Raw genomic sequence first — 14,901 nt, forward strand, 5'->3', positions numbered from 1 at the left:
CTGATTTAGACAAATCTCTGCTTTCAGACAGCCCCCTGGAAGACAGGGCTGCCAGTTGGCTTTGCAAGGCCTTGCTGGATGTCCAGTTATGTCTGAACTTTCCCTGTTTCCTTCCCCTCCGCACCAGTACGCCTGTCTGCATCTGGCTTCCCATTTGAACTTAGCCCGCAATGTATTACGTTGCAACTTGGTTCCTGGGATGCTGTCTCAAATGGCAAGAAATTATGAACAGGATTCCCAAAGGAAACAATGCCGAAGAAAGAGCTGAGAGAGAGGGAAACTTCGCCATTGCTATTTAATTTTTTCTGAGCTAGCGTTGCTAGAGTTTCAGAGAAAAAGGAAGTGTGTACAAAGGCTGCCTTGAATGACAGGAGGATGCTGGCTCAGGCAGTGAAGGGTGAAAAGAAGAAATAGGCACTGTGGGAGAACTGGTAAAGATGAGGTGGGTGAAGGAGGTGCTCCAGCACCTGGTTTGTGTGCACCAAGAACAGCAAGCAGCAAGGACTAGACAGCCATATAAACAGATGGCTTAGGCAGTGCTTGAAGAACAGACATGAAATGAAAGATGACATTTGTGAAGAAAAGAAAAAATTATTTTCTTGCAGTAGGATAATTCTGAAGTGCAAACACTAAGGGACGGTGTCCCTGCTTCCAAACATAACCCAACAAGTAGCAAAGCAAGAAAGCCAGAGCTCCTGAGCTCTGATCCTCATGTGGCACTAACTCCTCGACCAGAGTGCCTACTAATTGCATGTGCCGCAGGCAGCTTTCAAAAGCTAATATAAAAACATGGAGCGGGGTCCTCAGAACCATGGAGGAGCAAGGCTTGACTCAAGGGGATCTGAGAGCATTCAGTGCCTAATATCTCTGGCCAGCTTTTGACCATCTGAGAAATGGAGCATGTCTCATCTGCCACAGACGATGCTAGGAGGTTAATAATGGTATTTCATGTCTGAGGTCCTCCGACAGAAAGCTGCCACGTAACACAACACATTATTCTACCCTAAAGCCAAAGTCTCCTCCACCCAAATAAATATGTATTTGTGTTGCCTGCCTCCCATTTTTAATCTACCAGCAATTCCTACCAGAAAAATAATAATAAATAAAAAATCTCTGGCCATACAAATGTGCCAAGAGCTTGGCTAATCAGCAGGATTCTAGTATGTCGCTACAGATTTTGGCAGCCTTGTGTCAAGAAAATGATGCAACCCCATTCCTGGGAACCAGTGCAATGGAAAGCGCTTCCAGCTGATTCAGATTGTTTATTCTAGGTGAAAGTTTGTAATATTTCCATTTGGTTTCACCACCATGAGCTTTGCCAGGACTTTTTCCCAGGCAATGAATGCTTTCTTATTTCTCTGCTTGATCTCCTATTTACAGGCTTAGTTGTTACATTGCTTTTATTACTCTGGAAGGCATATACTTGGTCAAGAATGGGTGGATTGAATCTTGCAAGAGGTGCAACATTTTCATCTCCTGGTGAGTTCAGTCAGAATGCAGGGCCAAACAGCCATCGGCATGAACAAAATATCTATAGTCTTGAAGAAGGATAGATTATGTCAGAAGAATGGCCAGAGCCTGGGCAGGAATGCATTAATCATTATCATTACATTTCTATGTAAGCATTTAATGTGAGTGCTTTCACGGAACAAGGAAATGCACAGAAAATGCTCCTTGCATGGCTCTAGAGCACAAAGCAGCCTGGCACAAGGTGTTAGGCAGTACCTGCAGCCTTGCAGAGCTTTGGCCTGAAGAGATAAAGCCAAACCTCTTTAAGAAAAGACAAGCCAACTGTATACAGGGATTTCTCCCTCGGCTTGAGCCAGGCCTGCACAGGGGCTGAAAGTGTACTTCCAGGAACATATTGCTCTCTTTTCAGCCTAAAACAACTATTTCCTCATTCTCTTTGTTCCTCTCTGTCATTTCTTCTTTTTGCAGCAATATAACAAAGTTCCACTTCGAAATGAATCACTCTTGTAATGCTCATTAAATTAAGGAACTGACCATTCTGGTAAGACTCATGCTGACTAATTACAGGTGCTGGTTAAATTTCCCCAATAAAACTTCTACAAAATCAAAGCCATTCCTAGCTGCCATTCAAATTCTGGGTATCTAAGGAGCTTAGAAGATCTAGTTACAGTGGCTTTCTAAAGAGAAATCTCTCACAAAAATATCCTAGTCCATTGCAGCCTGGTTGAGAATTTGACCTTTTATTTCCAAATGCAGTCAGGTCATTGGATGACCAGTTTGCAGGTTGAGCCATTGTTTAAAACATCAGTATCTCAGAAGGAAGCGTTGCTGGCATTGCAGTGGACAATATATTCATATGGTCAAGTCAAGATATCCTCCCTCTGTTAAAGAATCGTGGTTGGGATGTAGGTGCTGAAGTCGGGCCACTTCAACAAGCCAACACGTAATCCATAGTAATCCAGGTGTCACTGAAAATTCAAAAATCATCTGATCCCTTTTACATTAATTATGAACCAGAAAGTTTTCCACTTTGCTTTTCCTCATTGTGCTCACAGGGAAAATAGTGGACCCAGAAATATCCCCTCTCCAGGACCACACATAGATTGTTTGGAAGATTTTTTTTGATGAAAGATGGTCTTGGGGTAAATCACAAGTGTGAGCCTCCAGGCAGCATACGTGAAGCCCTAATTCAATGCCACATTTCCTGGGCAAGTCACACAGCTGTGTGATGGTTGTGTTACCCACCTGTGCAATGGGAGCAGCAACCTCTTCGTATGATGCTATCACTTGCCCTGCATTGGAGAGAGGACTTTGGAGGAAACTCTGCCACTTATTAAAACTTTTCACAAAGTGTGTCACAGGAAGGCTTCAGTCTCCAGGTTCTGCTGTTTAATAATAAACCTGCTGTTTATTTTGCCAAGCTCATTTCCTAGACAGAGCACCAAGAAGGTGTTATGAATACCTGTGTGCTATACTCACCTTTCCCACAGTACCCCATGTCCCAGGCACCTGATGAAGGTAGCTCAGCACCGTCAGCCCCATGGAGACTGGGGAAACTGCAGCACTGCTCATGCTGCAATGAGGCAGAGGCAGATCCAGGCACTCCTGGCTTTTTAGCACCTGTGCCTCAACCACAAGGCCAAATTAGTACTGAAGGGACCTGTATTTTACTGCCCCCTTCTTCTGCATTAATTAAAACACATCACTGCACACTTAAGCAATTTAAATGTTTTGGAACGAGTCTCGGGACGGCCAAGGGCGTTCAAAGTGAAGGGAAGGCTGGCAGCTTGCCTTCAGCTCGTTGGCTTGCCTGTCTATCACCAGCACACATCATGCATTACAAAACAGCGAGATCTCTGCAGACCCAGTGACAATGCTACAATTTAAGGACAAAGTGCAAGGCTGAAGTCAGAAATCCCTGGTTTTCCTGAGGCTCCATCACATGGACTGGCTGCCAACATCTCTGCTGATCTTTTTTCAGTTTACGCTTTTTTTCTTTACACCTCTCCTCTATGAAAAGCTGGCGGGAACTGCTAGTGTAATAGATAACACCAGCAACATAAAGTCTGATGGAAAGCTGTGGTAGACTTGGCTATTAGGTTAAATGCCTTCCTCTTGGAGATTTTTTTGGAGATATTCAGGGCAAGAAAGAGGGAATTAATAACACCTCAAATAAAATTCAGGGCTGGCAAAGACAGTGTTTTACCCTCAAGGTGATACTAAAGTTCAGGGTATAAGTGAACCTTCCCCCAAAGGTCTGTTTGCCTTTCGGTCGCCTATCAGTCGTCTGCAGGAGGCAGCGGGAGAAGGGACCTCAGGTGACCTCCAGAGCAACTTGTGCACTGTGGACTCCAGGCAGCAGACAGCTGACTACAGTCTAGAATGGAAATGAAGGACTAATTTGCCCAGGGACATCCCCTTTTGTATTTTAAAGTAATGCAAAGTGTCTTTTCACTTTCAGCTCTGGATTTAAGGCATAAGATGAAGAGTCACCGCCATTAGATCCACATCATCACAATTGTAACATCAAAACAAGCACTGTATTAAAAACAAACACAGCAGGCATTCACTGACATGATTAAAATGTATACATATGGGTGAGGTCATTTTAATAAAGGCCTTATACACAGACATATGCATTTCTTACCGTGGCCCTAGGCTCAGAGCAGGAACACTATATATCCACAACTACCTGCTCTTGTGCAGTTGCATCAGCCCAGGCTCTCTGGTTGTTCAGAATATCTACCACAGGTGTCTTATCACATCCATGTGCATTAACCTCCCCTTAACCCTCACAAAGACTAGAAGAATCACAGTGACGCCTTACCAAATTAGCAGGACATCTCTGATCTCCATCAGGCCACCGTGTCAAGGTCCTCCATCTTCTCTATCAATCTTCTGAAGGCACATTCTAATGCTGTTTGGAAGTAACTCAGTGAAAAAATAATCCTTTGTCCTATCTGCATGCCTGGAAAAGGCTCCACTAGTTGAGGGAAAGTAAACTGGACTTTCCAGAATGACACAAAAAACTGTAAAGCCATTAATGTCCATCTACACACTAATGAAACTCTTCTGTATGTCACTGGAAGAAAAATAATCCAGGACTTCTAAGAAGTTCTGACCTTATCTGTCTTTCTAAGTCAACCTGCACCAAAGTTTCTGCACCTCCCACTATAATCTCACAAGTTTCTACAACTCAGGTGAAACACCACCTCTCCAGCAAGCCCCTGTGTCAGGCAGCAAAGCTGGCACACCAATGGCTTTCCTACATTTTGAGTACCTCCCCACAAGTGCTGCCACAACCTGTTACCCCAGACTGCAGCTCCCAGTGCTGCTGGTAAAGCATCCAGAGAGTGCTTCAGAGATAGACCTGCTCTGGGAAAGGATGTGGGAGGGATGTCCCCGACTGGCTTTGGTCTCGTGGTCATAGACCTGTGGGTATCCTGCCTGCAGAGTCCCTGCCTGACTTTGGAGCAGCCCTGGCCAATCCTAGGTGTCACCAGGAGAATACCAGTGCTCCCCAGTACTGCAGTGAAGGATGCAACTGGGGTGTTTGTCCTCTGACTGAGGTGCCTGCTTCAACCTCAAGAAATTATTTTTGTACTATTCATCTCATTGATGGCTCTTATACTGATGCCCAGAGGAAGCTTCAGCCTGCTCCCCCTTCCCAGCAGGCAGAAACAACCACTAGCTGCCTCCAAAGAAAATCTTATCTTCCTGTAGAGGGAAGAGGGAGGGTTGCATTAAATATCATTCAGAGTCCAGTGGAGCTGTTTACTGACTTTTTCTTCCTGATGCCTGAGAGCTCTTTGGAAATGTCTTTGCTTCTGATACTTCTGAATAGATGTCCAGCAACATGCAGGAAAATGAAGCTACCAATGGCTTTTGCAAAGTCCTGAACCACAGGAGCAAGGAGGACTGTGTGAGGGGACAAGGGGACCTGTGTGTCATCTCCTTGCAGAAGGTGTCACAGAAGACAGAAGTCCCAAAAGATGCCACAGAAGACGTATGTCTGCCCTGAACGCTGAGTGAACGTTTCCAAACACGACTTGTGTCGTAATGATGGCGATGTTCTGGGGCAAGAGGACCACAGCCAGGGAGCCAGGGCAGTTTCCACCGGTGACATGCAACATGGGGATGCAAAACCTACGCACAGGCAGAAAGCACAGAGGCACTCACCGCACATGGAGGGGCTGTGTGACAAAACCAGGGGTGCGACGTGGTGCCTGGAAGTGGGGCATGCCACCTCCAGCTCTGCCGGCAGCACCACTCTTCTCCCTCCTAGCCAAGGGAGATGGGTGATGACCAAAGGTCTGGGCCAGATCCTGGCCTGATTTCCTTCCTCTAATTCCCATGGTGCTTGCACCAATGGATCTTGACCTAAAAAGTTTATCCAAATCTTATCTGCACTTTTTGATTCTCCAGACTCAGGCTCACCTTCTCTGCAGGATACGCCTTCTTGGATGATTTTCACTGGTCTCTGCTATGGGATGAGCCATAAATCACCCCAGGAAGAGCTTGCTTTGCTGATGTGTATTTTCAACCTCAGTTCCATTTTAATATATGATAATATAGACAGTACTGTCCCCAGCCAGGATCCAGAAGGAGTGAGATGATTAAAAATAATTCATCTTACACTGAATTAAACAACTGAGAACCTCAGGAACAGTCCCATTTGAGTTCAGTACAAATCATGGGTGACAATCTGGGTCAGTTTTTATTGGGCATGCACCTTTTTGCCAGCCCTAAATCTGCCAGCTATCAGATAGGTTTAATAAGAAGGAACAACCAGGAGACAAAAAAGGTCAGTCTCTACTCAAGAAAGTGGTGGAATGAGAAGGGTAGATGGGGCAGGGAAAGGTGGCTTATCCCAGCAAACATGCAGGAAGTGATGTTTCCCTAGGAGAGGGACAGACAGCAATGCACCAGGTCCTTTGGCAAGCAAACAGGCTGCACCTGGAGCCCATTCTGCTGTTTGCTGAGACTCGGCAGCCCGGACCACTTGCGGTTTCCTCTCTGACTCTTGCCTCTGCCCACAGTGACATACAGAAAGTGAGGGAACAGAGATGAGATGCGCTTGCCACTTTCTGACCAGCCAGGTAGCAGGGGCCAAGGGCTGTTTTTCCCACTCTTCCACTAGGAAAGCAGCAGTAGGTTCCCCTTCCAGTCACCTTCACTGAGCCAGAAAACCCTTCATACACACTATCTCCCCATGCCAGGAGGTCTGTGTGTTGCATTCCCCTACCTTGGATTAAACCTCACTTCCCCCTCCCGGAAATAACACGAGCAAGAGTAAGAATGACTCATCTGTGCATATGAAGGCATGAATACTCACACACACGAACACATCTTACATGTTGAGAGCCCGGGGCAAAAATTTCACGCAGCTTTTGAGCTCCCTGGTTCACATGATTCTGTGAAGGTTTAGTGAAAAAGACCAAAAAGAAAGAAAACAAACCAGAATCGTGTCAAAATAGTGAAGAGTTAGCAAAAGTAAAAATCAAATCCTGTTACCATGCCTCTAGCTTGAAAGGAAACCTTCCTCCTCATGTCTGCTCTTGCATTCCTGTCCTGCATGGTCTCAAACCAGCATGACTCTCTTCAGTGAGCAGGGAGTTGGCTTGCTTGAGGACTGGCCTACAGGTTACTGCTTCAAATCCAGCTGTGCACGTAAATCCCAACCACTGCTATTAGCCTGGGAAATGGGTAGATGGCTTCATTCCCTGTCTTCGTAAAGAGCTCCTTTGACATGGTTCCTGGTCAGTGATGCTGATAATGGACACTGCATGCATGCCTGGGCCATCAGTTTGAGGCTGAGTGAAGACAGTCAGGTGACATTTGCTCAGACCATTCCTGAAGCTTTATAAACTCATCCTCTTCCATAACAGTCCCTGGACAGGTGCAACATCCCAACAAGGTTTTGTGAAGCTTTATAGTTGTGTCTGGTGTTTCCTTGTCCCGTTCTCCACTGGGTTGCATGAAATCCAGCGTTGAATGACTGTACCAGGGACATGGAGGCATGACCAGCACATCTGGAGCTATAGATCCCCATTTCCCATCACAACTGAGGCCATGTGCAGTTCCTAGCTGCAAGCAGTGGAAGGCAACAGTGTTGGACCCTTGGCCACCAAAATGCACCAGCCAACATCACTGTTCTGCAGTGGGAAGTTGCTGTCACCCCTGCACTCTGCCTTGGCATGTGGGGTTGTACCGCTCTAGGCCTCCCTCAGCCAGCAGAGCCAAACATGACAATATGATAGGTCTTGAAAAAAGGGAAAACTTTTAATTATCCTGCCAGCAGAGCTGAGCTGGTGGATGGGTCTTGCTGCCCAGGGTTTTTGCAGCAGGGAAGGGAAATCAGTTATTCACCATAGTGTTGTTGTGTCCAGCCATGACAAACATCCTGAGGTGGCTGTGTCTGGTGCAAGAATCATCAGATGGCATAGCCTAGTAAGAGCAGCTGCTCCCTTGTGCTTGGGTCAACGACTTTTTCTCCACAGCAGCCCCCACAGCCACCATTCGTGCCCTGGCAGTGTGACATGGTGCATTTCATCAGCTATTGGGAGGATACTAAGCTCAGTGACACCCATTCCAGCCAAGCTACATTGTTTAATAAAGAGCACAGTAATCACAGACATCAGCTGCAGAGGATTAAGGTTGCCTTTCCCCTCCAGAGTATTTTACCCTGTATCTCTTTTGCTACATTTTCTCTGCACCTCCAGCCTTTCTTCCTCAGGACTGCTCTTGTTGGTTCTCTCAAGAAGAGCAGGGTAAGTGTGTGAATGGTAGAACTGCAAAGGAAGGAAGTGGTGTTGCTGATTCAATAGAGTGTGCTTTTCCTTCTGAGTCAGTACAGAAGAACTGTCTCACTGGGCTCAGAAGGTATCAGAACAAGAAGTCTGCCCCGGGTGTGTGTGGGCTTGTGTTTTAATCTCTCTGACCCAGAACATGGAAAGGTTGCACAGAAGGGATTTTAATTATCTTGAAAATTACTAAAGTCCAATTAAAACCGTAGAGTCAGCACAGCAGGTCACCCATCCACTGTATCACTCTGTGGGACTGTTGTTGTGATATAGGGATATATATAACAATCACAGGGCAGGAACCTGCTTCTAGAAAGCAGAATGTGTCAGGAAGCAGTATTGCTAAAGGCCAGGTACACAGCATTGTTGGATCACACAAGTTCCTGCCTGGAACTCCAGCCTGGACTCCATAAAGAAGCATACACAAGACAGCAGGACAGAGGCACCAGGGAGGCTGGGGAGAAAATATGAAGGGCAAGGATATAAAGTTATTGAGCTAAATTTCCAAGATTTTCTGCAGCAGATCAGAGGCAGGAAGCCTGAAAGAAAATCTGATGTTTGCTGGGCCACTCAAGACAAATACTGAGGAAGAAGAAATCAAATAGCAGCTAAATTATGACTTCAATTCAGACTTCACCCCTCAGGCTGTCAGGGTGATATCTGGTTCCAACAGGAAGAGATGTTTTGCTGGTACGCTGAAAACTAAAGGAAGAGTGTTGGAAACAACTCCAACTCAGGAGAAAAAGTCACAACAGTCGTATTACCCATGCAGAGGATTCAGTACAAGCTTTACAGTGAAGGAGCCAAGATGTTTTAAAGACTTGCAGGGATGCATTCAAACCAAATGGGTTGGAAGGTAGCAAATGTTTTGTTTAATATTTTTGTTTACAATATTATTAAAAACATGAACCAGCCTCCAATTTCAAAGTTTCATGCACATTTCTAGAGAACACAGGCCCTGGCTGGAGGAAATCCGGGTAGCATCCTCTTTCATGCTACTTTCTATTGAGCTCATTTCACCTCAAAGATTTGGGTGAGCCTGAACCCTAAACTGAAAGCAAAACTCAAGCGGGCATAAAGGTAAGGCAATGGAAAGTGATTGCCCAAGCCACTGTGAACTGAAACTGCCATGTTTTGCACGGTGCAGGTGTCAGAAGCCCATTGAGTTTACATTGCAGCATCCCAAAGCAGCAAAGGACTCCGGATTCCAGCTCCAAAGTTCTTGTGAGCAGAACAGGCTTCTCCATAAACTTCTGAAAGCTGCCTGTGCACCACAAGTGATGATCAAGAAACGTAGATCCCAGCTGCTGGATGACCACCACGGATGTCAGTGCCCCATAAGTGCAACTGTGTGGGGTGTCTAATTCACTCCTCGGCTCTCACACCAGCCTGCTCATGTTATTTCTGTGCTTTTCACTTGGGCAACAAATAGCTGTCATGTATAGCTTCGTCTTCATTACTCCTGGGCTGTGGGCGAGAAAGAACAGGGATTTGCTTGGAACAGTCTTAGGCTCAGTGCCCAGTTCTTGATTTCAGGGTAAGGATCACAGGCTGAGGGATCCCACAGCTGTGGATCAGCTGCCTGGCAGAGCTCTGTCTCTCTCAGGGACAGCTCAAACTTTTATTGTAGGGAGTTCTTTTGTGCTAGGGAAGAGAAATTATCAATCCGAGTTTCATGCCACTTTAAAATAGTCTAGGCCAAGGTTGTCTCAAAAAAAGAGTGTCTCAAGGATACAGCTCCAGGCTTCAAACCTGATTCAATAGCTTGCTGTCTTTCTGTAAAGTGCTTTTGGTGCTCTGCAGGAACAATGTGGTGTATGAAATTAAGTATAACTCTTTGGCAAATATATATTAAGCTGCAGCTGAAATACACTGTTCCCAAGGCTTTCTTAAAATGAAGTAAGGTGGTCCTAGATTTGAAACTCATTATATTTGTACTGTTACCTTCCTGTTCTTTATTCCCCACTGAACTCTCCTCACTCATTGTGTTCTTAAATCACATTTTGAAACACCAGCATGTGTATATATACAGATACATATAGAGACACACACACAGAGCCCTCAGAAAGGCTGTTATATTGCAGCACTCCATATGGTTTCATGATATGAATATGTTGCTCTACGTGCCGCTGCCCGCAGGCTGCTGCAGGAGCCTTGCAGGTCTGGGATGCAGCCTGGCCAAGAAGTCATAACGAAAAAGGGGAAATCGCAAAAAGAGAAAGCTGACCACAGCTGCTCCTCCGCACTTCTGACAGCCATTGGCTGGGCAGGTCTCCGCACCCCAGCCTGCAACACTGCAGCTGCAGCTGACCAAAACCTTGTCTTTAGAGAGAGGTCAGTGGTCCCCCAAGTGAGGTGTATTTCAGCTCAAAATCTGATGGCAATCCTTTCATTGGTTAAAAACCCCAATACACTGAAACCAGGACCTTCTCCACCACACGCCCGCCCTGCTGCAAACCCAGACAGCCAGATCTGTTCTCCTTTGAGAGAGCTGGAAAGTGTCTTTTGAAAAGCGAAACCCACTTGGCCAAGCACCTTGACCAGGCTGAGCAAAAGGAAAATGAGACCTTGCATCTGCACTGCCATTCTGAGCCCAGGGAAGGGCACCTAGAGTATGTCTGTTTTCTTCCCCGCCCCTTAACTTTCTTTTCAAAATGCTTAAATAAAAACTCCTTCACTCTGGAAGGGATGGCATAGAGATAAGCTTAGGCACAGGCCACAGCTGCAGTACATGGGGTATTGAGACAGAAGCTTATTTGGTTATGCCCTTATCAAATACGAAAGTAGCACAAACATCCCCCAGACAATGGGCACTTGCTGGATGCTGGTTGAATAAATTCATAAAGTGCAAGGAAATTACCAGCCCCACTGATTATGGCACTCTTTCCTTCAGAGAGCAGAAAGGATGAAACGCAGGGGCCTTGCAAGGCTTTACCATGGCCACAGCAACTGGAAGGAGGGAAAAAGGAAGGAAGGAGAGGCGGCTCTGCAGCCTGCCTGCCCACGCGATACCAAACTGGACTACAAATACAGATTTTACCCACACAAACAGCTTTGCCATCCAAAAATCTAGTGCAGGAGGTTAGGCAGACAGGCAGACACAGCGCTTCTTGGCAGGCAGAGGTCCGAGAGTGAGCCCGGGGGTGGAGGAAGACGAGGGCAGTGGGAATGGGGGAACCGTCCAGCAGGAGACTGCAGAGAAATTGTCCAAGGATGGGGATGGAGGAAGATAAACTGTTCTGGCAGTCAGACAGGCTCCTTGCTTCCTGCAACTTAAAGTAAAAGCATTGCAGGGCCCCAAAGGGCCCCCCCAGCAGCCATTCCCATCAGTGTCCCAGGTTCGGCAGGTCTCTGGAATGTGTTTCTCACCCACATTGAAGAGAGTTTGGCTTGTTTAGTCTAGTAAAACTAAAGAGGAGAGTGCATAGCTTTGTTGTCTGTAAATACACCAGAGGCATGAACGCTGGGGTGGGAGAAGAGCTATCCAAGCTAAAAGATCCTGTTGGCATGAGAACAAATGGGGGATCAGTTGCTGTATGAAGACATTTGGGAAAAAAAATTAGGAGGAGGCTTCTAACTGGCATGGAGTTTGGCAACAGCTGCCTGCAAGGAGCAGGGGATCCAAGGGACGGCACTAGTTTGAGGATGAAGCTTGAGTCATTTTTGGAGGGGATTATAAAATGTTGGATGAGCAGGGGACTGGGAAGTCCTTTATAGCTGGAATAAGGGCAAAGGAAATGGCAGGGAAAATGGAAAAGGGAGAACTGGAACTGAACTCTATGGAGGAGTCTCACAGAGAGCAGAGGAGAAAGTATTTCCAGATGGGGAATGGATAAGCCCCACTGAAAGGGAAAAAGAGGCAAAGATCTTTTGGAAGCATGGGTGAAACATCTCTCACCTTTGTCAACAATGTCTGGGGAATTGTCCCTGTGGTGATGTGGCCTGCTTTTATCCACATGCTGCCTGTCTGGAAGGCAGTGCTGGCTTGTAGGCAGAAAAAAATAAAAATCACAGCATCCAAAACATTTCTGTCTTCCCATTACTGCTGTTCAAAACATCTAAGAGATGTCCCAAGAGACATTCCTCCTAGATGAGTCCAGAGGATTTCCATCACCTCTGAGACAGAAGATTAGGGAAAATCACAGTCTACAAAATAACTTCTGATGGCTTTCAGCTGGGACTTCCCTCTCTGTACCCATCTAGTCACTAGCATAAAAAACTCAGCAGAGAAGAAACCCACGGGTCAGGGAGAGCCTTGTGCATGTGGAAGCAGGAAACCTTTCCAGTGGGTGACAGACAGGTGTGGGCATGCACCCCTCCATACCCAACCTTATCCTCACATCTGAGCCACAGCCTTGAAATGGGAAATAAAAACTGCTTCAGGAAACACACCGCATCCAGGAGAGGGGTCCCAGATGGCAACATCTCTTCTTTAGCCCAATAGCACCATCTTATTTGTGGCTAAGAGAAAGTCATGTGGTGGAAAGCTTTTTGAGGGGAAACCACAGCCTGCCTAGGAAGGAAAACAGTTTCAATGTGCTATCCCAGACCAAGTCCCCCACCTGGTAGGTGTAAGGCACATTGACGTTATTTTTCCACGCTTGCATTCTTTAAAACACAGATCTAGGACCAGGATACGCTGGGTCTGTGCAGCCAAACAGCCTCACTCTTATTTCTGAGGAGAGAGCAGCATGTCTAGAAGTATTAATCTGTGAGTGGGAGGGAAGGTGAAAGGTGGGAAATCCATGTCTGTATCTGTATCTGTGTTTCCACCTATGCATATATAAAAATATGTATACACACAGGGAAAACAAAACAGAACAGTCCATTGCACATGGTCCTCCCCCGGGGAGAGGGTGAGAGAACAGGCAAGCAGCAGATGTGAACCATGTCACCATGCCTAACGCTAGAGGAAGATCAGATCCTGTGCTGATGAGGTGGTGTGAGAGCCCTCTAGATCAGGAGGCAGCAGGAGACCCACCGAGGCAGAGAGGTCCCCAAGGCGCAGGCACACTGGCACTCTCCTCCCTTGGTATCACCCTGAGGTGGGCAAGTGCCTGTGGATGCTCTGGTACCAAGGTAGACTCTAAGAGACAGCCCTGAGCTCCTCTGTGGAAGATAGGTGGGCTAGGAGGAGGACTGCAGCATGGCTTTTTTTCAGAGAGCTGCAGCAAAACCCAGAGCTGACCTGTAGCCATGCAGCCTTGAGCACCAGTCAATCCCAATGCCAGGAGGTCTGAGCTCCTGCACTGCCTGCAAAGAGCAGAAATGAGAGAGACACACCTTCTAGCCAGATTAGTCATAGAATCATAGAATGGTTTGGGTTGGAAGGGACCTTAAAGATCATCTAGTTCCAACCCCCTGCCAGGGGCATGGACACCTTCCACTAGACCAGGTTGCTCAAAGCCCTGTCCAACCTGGCCTTGAACCCTTCCAGGGAGGGGGCAGCCACAGCTTCTCTGGGCAACCTGTGCCAGTGTCTCACCACACTCACAGTGAAGAATTTCTTCCTTTTATCTAATCTAAATCTACTCTCTTTCAGTTTAAAACTGTTACCCCTCATCCTATCCCTATACTGCCTGATCAAGAGTCCCTCCCCAGCTTTCCTGTAAGCCCCCTTTAAGTACTGGAAGGCTGCTCTAAGGTCTCCCCAGATCCTTCTTTTCTCCAGGCTGAACACCCCCAACCCTCTCAGCCCGTTCTCATAGGGGAGATGCTCCATTCCCCCAATCATCCTTGTGGCCTTCTCTGGACCCTCTTGAGCAGGTACATGTCCTTCTGATGTTGGGAACCCCAGAGCTGGACACAGCACTGCAAGGGGACGTCTCACAAGAGCGGAGTAGACGGGGAGAATCCCCTCCCTCGACCTGCTGGCCACACTTCTCTTGATGCAGCCCAGGACACAGTTGCCTTTCTGGGCTGCGAGCGCACATTGCTGGCTCATAGTCAGTTTTCCATCCACTAGTACCCTCAAGTCCTTCTCCACAGGGCTGGTTTCAATCCACTTATCCAGCCTGTATTTGTGCTTACACTTGCCCCGACCCACATGCAGAACCTTGCACCTGCCCTTGTTGAACTCCATGAGGTTTGCACAGGCCCACCTCTCAAGCCTGTCAAGGTTCCTGTGGATGACATCCCTTCCCTCCAGCATGTTGACCACATCACACAGCTTACTGTCATCAGCAAACTTGCTGAAGGTGCTCTCAATCCCACTGTCCATGTCACCAGCAAAGATGTTAAAAAGCACTGGCCCCAATTCTGACCCCTGAGGAACGTGACTCATCACCACTCTCCACTTGGACATCAAGCCGTTGACCTCAACTTTTTGAGTACACCCATCCAGCCAATTCCTTATCCACCAAATTGTCTATCCATCAAATCCATGTCTCTCCAATTTAGAGACAAGGACATCATGCAGGACAGCATCAAATGCTTTGCACAAGTCCAGGTAGATGATGTCAGTTGCTCTTCCCTTATCCACCAATGCTTCCCTTACCCACCAACCCCTTACCCCTTACAACACTGTAAGCAAAGATAATCAGTGGACCTGTTTCCCCATTAGACATATTTTTTCTATCTTCTGGAAGAGCATAAAGGGCCTTGGAGTGAACACAAACATGGGCTCTTT

This window comes from Strix aluco, chromosome 9, assembly GCF_031877795.1.
Source record: "Strix aluco isolate bStrAlu1 chromosome 9, bStrAlu1.hap1, whole genome shotgun sequence".
Classification (NCBI taxonomy): domain Eukaryota; kingdom Metazoa; phylum Chordata; class Aves; order Strigiformes; family Strigidae; genus Strix; species Strix aluco.